The 5649-nt window shown below is 48.7% G+C and overlaps 1 pseudogene; it reads left to right on the top strand.

Moving 5' to 3' along the window:
• LOC100524176 lies at window positions 3915–4865 on the top strand (annotated as a pseudogene).

The raw sequence follows: 5649 nt of genomic DNA on the forward strand, positions 1-5649 counted from the left end.
AACTTATACCCATCCTTAAACTTTTTCAAAAGGTCGAAGAAGAAGGAACACTCCCAAAGACATTCTATGATGCCACCATCACCCTAACTCCAAAACCAGACAAAGATGCCACCAAAAAAGAAAACCATAGGCCAATGTCTTTGATGAATATGGACACAAAAATTCTCAACAAAATTTTAGCCAACCGAATCCAACAACATATCAAAAAGATCATACACCACGACCATGTGGGATCATCCCAGGTTCACAAGGATGGTTCAACATATGCAAATCAATCAACGCCATACACCACATTAACAAAAGAAAAGTCAGAAACCACAGGATCATCTCAATACATGCCAACAAAGCATTTGATAATGTCCAACATCAATTCATGATAAAAATTCTCACCAAAGTGGATATAGAGGGAACATTCCCTAACATAATCAAAGCCATTTATGACAAACTGACAGCAAATGTAATACTCAAGGGGGAAAAGCTGAAAGCCTTCCCACTGAAATCTGGAATAAGACAAGGATGCCCACTCTCACCACTGTTGCTCAACAGAGTACTGGAAGTCCCAGCCACAGCAATCAGACAAACAAACAAACAAAAAGGCATCCAAATAGGAAGAGAAGAGGTAAAACTGTCACTGTATGCAGATGATGTGATACTATATATAGAAAAGCCTAAGGACTCAACCCCAAATCGACTTGAACGATCAACAAATTCAGCAAAGTAGCAGGATAGAAGATTAACATTCAGAAGTCAGCCGCATTTCTCTATACTAACAATGACATATTAGAAAAGGAATACAAAAATACACTACCTTTTAAAACTGCACCCCAAAATGTCAAATACCTGGGCAGACACCTGACCAAGGAGGTGAAAGACACATATGCCGAGAACTATAAAACATTAATCAAAGAAGTTAAAGAAGATGTTCCATGCTCCTGGGTTGGAAAAATTAATATGGTCAAAATGGCCATACTACCCAAAGCAATCTACAGGTCAATGCAATCCCTGTCAAAGGACCCGTGACATTTCTCACAGAACTACAACAAGCAATCCAAAAATTTATATGGAATCACCAAAGACCCAGAATTGCCAAAGCACTTCTGAGGAACAAGTTCCAAGCTCGAGGCATAACTCTCCCAGACTTCAGACAATATTACAAAGCCACAGTCATCAAGACAGTGTGGTACTGGTCCCAAAACAGACATGCAGACCAATGGAACAGAATAGGGGACCCAGAAATAAACCCTGACACCTATGGTCAATTCCTCTTTGACAAAGGAGGCAAGAACATAAAATGGGGAAAAGACAGTCTTTTCAGCAAGCCTTGCTGGGAAACCTGGACAGCAGCATGCAAATCAGTGAAACTAGAACACACCCTCACATCATGCACCAAAATAAACTCAAAATGGCTCAAAGACTTAAACATAAGACAAGACAAACTCCTGGAAGAGAACACGGGCAAAACATTCTCTACACCTATATTTTTATCATCATTCCATTGGTTTACACATTGTCATTACGAAATGTCCCTTTATAAGCAAACGTTTTCTCCTGAAATCTATTATGCCTAATGATTATTGAGCCTTGTTGTACTTATGATGTCTGTGATACAAGTATCTCTAGCTGTTTCCTTACCTACTTCCCACATTTTAATATTAAACTTAATAAATCAACTTTATATTTTGATTTTGGATTTCTGTCCAGGATTAGAACATTTTCTTTATGAGGTCTATTTACTCTGTCTGCACTGAGGGAAGGGCCACCTTAGGGCTGACTAAGGGCTGTGCTGCTTCCCCAGGCACAGACTCCTGCATGTCACTCTTTCTCACAACCACAGGGACAGACGACGCAGAGGAGCAGGAACTGGGGCCAATTTTGGTCACAGCTGCTGCACAGGGAATGCCTTTGCCAGGATGGGCCCTGGGTCCCTCGGAGTGGTCTTGCTTCCCTCCTGTTGGACCTCAGTGCTTGCCGCGGGATTTCAGGCTCCCTGCCTCCCTCGTCTCAGCCTGAGAGGTGTGAGAGTACATTTGGTCACAGGACCTCATCTTCCCGGCACCCAGGGATTTGGGAGTCCCAGCGCACTCAGAAGCCACCGTCTCAACTAATTGGCCATTTGAGGATTTGAGTCCCAGCTGTGACGACTGGAGAGAATATTCAAAGTGGGCTGAACCAAAGGTGCAGGTCCCAGGAACACTAGCCAGCCCGGAGGACATGCCATAGAGGGGCAGGTGAGTTGAGCAAAATCCATCCCCTGCTGTACCAGCCTCTGGTAGCAAGGCCTTGGGGCACACGAACCAATTCCCACTGGCCCCTCAGGTAACCCCCTCCTCCCCATCCCCACTCTTGCTCCCCTACAAAGAAAGCCAGAGCTAGGCAGGGTGAGTGTGGGGTTCCTTGGGCCAGTGAGAGGACAGGGCTGGGTGGACAATATGGGCAGCCAAGGGTGGGCAAGGCAGACCAATAATCCACCCTTAGCACCAGCTCCACACACACGTTCCAGGGGGCCTTGGGCATCTGAGGTCAGACTGTCCCCTTCTTCTCTCCTGTGGGGGGTGGAGTCAAGTCACACAGCAGAGGTACACTTTAACCTACACTCCCCTGCCAGGCCCCCCCTCCTTTGCTTGGAAAGTAGGACACTCGAGGCCACCTTCTAAAGAACTCCAGGCGCAGCATGATGGTGGTGGCGACTTCTCCCCCGAAGGTGCCCCTACCATCCAGCCTCTGCCGGCACACCCCCACCCCCAGCCACCCTCTCGCTCAAAGACAGCCAGCTCCCTCATGCTGCAGGTCTGACCCCCGGAAAACGGAGAATCTGCTCTGGAGTCGGTGACTCCCCCTCCCCTCCCTGGGAGGCAGGCAGGCTCAGGGTCCCCCTTCCTTCCACACGCCTCCCTCTGTAGGCTGGGTCTCCTCCAACCATTTCCTGAGCAGGACAAAACCAGTTCCATTTTCCACATGAGGGTGTGGCCAGCCCTGCTCAGGCCAGAGAAGTGGGTCTGGACTGGGTCAGGGACAGGAGGCAGCACCCACCAGGAAGACTCAGACTCTGAAACAGATAAGACTGTGTGCAGGTTGCTCCCATGGCTGGAAGCCATCAGCCCCACAGGTGTGTGCAGCATGCAGGGGCATGGAAGCAAGAACAGCTAAGAACACACACATGTTCTACATGCGTCCCAGCCCCTGCCCTGATGCTTCTGAGAACATGGAGAGGGACTATGCCCTTTCTATGATGTGTCCAACGTCTTCTATTTCAGGAATGTGCTCAGGGATTGTCAAGGTAGCAGAGAGCTCTGCTGATGGTTGCCGCCATGGTCCAATCTTAGAGGCAAAGAAGCAGAGATAGGTCTCAGGGTTGACAGCAGTCACAGACACAACGCCCACATGAGCCTCGGGAATCAGCTCGCAGCCTAGCCTGGAGCTCTGGCAGTCACTGGATTAAGTCCTGATGACCTGAGGTGCTTCGTGATTTCCGTAATTAAAGAACAGGTAAAATCACGCTTGCAGAGTGCATGATTAGGTACTCCGACAAATTGTACAAGAGGCACAGCTCAGAAAGCATCCCATGCGGAGGGAACGCATGTCCTTCATGAATGACAGGAGAGGTCAGACATCCTTACACTGTAGGCTCTCAGCTCTGCAGAACCCGGAACCACCCCAGAGCAGCAGCTCAGAGACTCCCACAGGGGGAGCGCTCCAAGCATACCTAGGAATTGGTGAATCAGAGGGAATGTTTCCCATTTCAGGTCTGTCTGAGCTCTTTTGGAGTAAGATTGGGCAGCTGGTGGTCTCTTGGTTGATGTGCAATGGACACCGAGGCTCCCATTGCTCCAAAGGAACGAGGACCTTGTGACCTTGACCTGCCCCCTCTCGCTGTGTCCTCACTTGCTCTCTGAACCTGCCCACAGCTCAGGGCCATGTCACATCACAGAAATGGAACCCTCTCGGTGGTGCCTCTGCAGGAGTTTGTGCTGGAGGGTTTCAGGGGGGCTGCAGACCCAGGCCCTGCTCTTTGCCCTCTTCCTGGCCCTGTACTTGGCGGCCGTCCTGGGGAACCTCACCATGATCGTGGTCATCACCCTGGACGCCCGTCTGCACTCCCCGATGTACTTCTTCCTCAAGAACCTCTCCTTCCTGGACCTGTGCTACTCATCTGTCATCTACCCCAAAGCTCTGGGCAACATCCTGTCCTCAGCCAAGGTCATCTCCTTTGGGGGCTGTGCCACCCAGTTCTTCTTCTTCTCCTGATGATCACACTGAGGGATTCCTCTTGGCTGTGATGGCCTATGACCGCTTCCTGGCCATCTGCAGCCCCCTACACTATCCATCACCATGTGCCCATCAGCCTGTGCCCGCCTGGTGCTGGGCTGCTACTGTGGGGGATGCCTCAACGCCATCCTGCAGACCAGCTTCACATTCAGCCTCCCCTTCTGCAGCTCCAACCACATCGACCACTTCTTCTGCGATGTGCCCCCGCTGCTCCTGCTCGCCTGTGCTGACACAGCCATCAATGAGCTGGTCCTGTTTGGCATCTGCGGGCTCATCATCGTGGGCACCACACTCGGGGTCCTCATCTCCTATGCCTACATCACCGTGACCATCCTGAGGATGCGCTCGGGAGCAGGCAGACACAAGCTCTTCTCCACCTGTGGCTCCCACATGACGGCCGTGTCCCTCTTTTATGGGACCCTTTTTGTCATGTATGCCCAGCCGGGAGCGGTGGAGTCCATGGAGCAGGGCAAGGTGGTCTCTGTCTTCTACACCCTGGTCATCCCCGTGCTCAACCCCCTCATCTACAGTCTGCAGAACAAGGAGGTGAAGGAGGCCCTGTGGAGACTGGGCCACAAGCTCACAGCCAAGTGACGGGGGCTCCTCCCCAAGTAGCAGGACTTCTCCTCCTCTCAGGCTCTTATCTTCTTCTATCTCAAACCTTCTCTCCCCTTGTCCTCCTCCCTGTCTTGTGCCCTTCCTCTTCCCCTCCTCTTCCTCTTCCTCTCTCACTCTCTCTCCGATTTATCCTTCTGTTATTCCATGAATTTTCAAAAGAATATTCTTGGTCTTTTACTACATTCATCCACACTTGGAATGGAAAAAATATACAATATTTTTTTCCCTACACATCTGTACAATTATCAGCCTTCTCTAAAATTAAATTTACAGTCAGCAATTAGTACTTCTTAGTAGAAGAGCCTTCATTCTGACCTTTGAATAAACCAGGACAGCTCATCAGGTGTGAAATGGAATAGGAATTCTTCAATACTCTTAAGAAATGTTTGTGAAACTCTACAAAGTATAGTATGTCTGTGTTACTTATGTATCGGATTTTGGTGAAGATCCCTGGGCAACGTTAGGTTTGGTTTATTTGTTTTGTCCATCCCATAAATGCTTTGCATGCTCCTGCCGCAGAGCAGGTTCTCAGTACGAACTACTTCTTGATTTTAATGTGAGTTCAGTGTTCTTTAAGTACTCATTGAACTCCAAAATATGTCTGGCATAGGTTTAGTTAATGTGGTAAGTGTAGAATAAGCACTTTACATCTGAAGACCATATTGTAGTTTTAATTCTGATTCCTGGTTAAATATAACAAAAGTTTAAAATTTTAAATCGTATTTTAACAGATTTTGTTGGAACTATTTTAATGTACATTCATTG

Source organism: Sus scrofa, chromosome 15 (genome assembly GCF_000003025.6).
Source record: "Sus scrofa isolate TJ Tabasco breed Duroc chromosome 15, Sscrofa11.1, whole genome shotgun sequence".
Lineage (NCBI taxonomy): Eukaryota > Metazoa > Chordata > Mammalia > Artiodactyla > Suidae > Sus > Sus scrofa.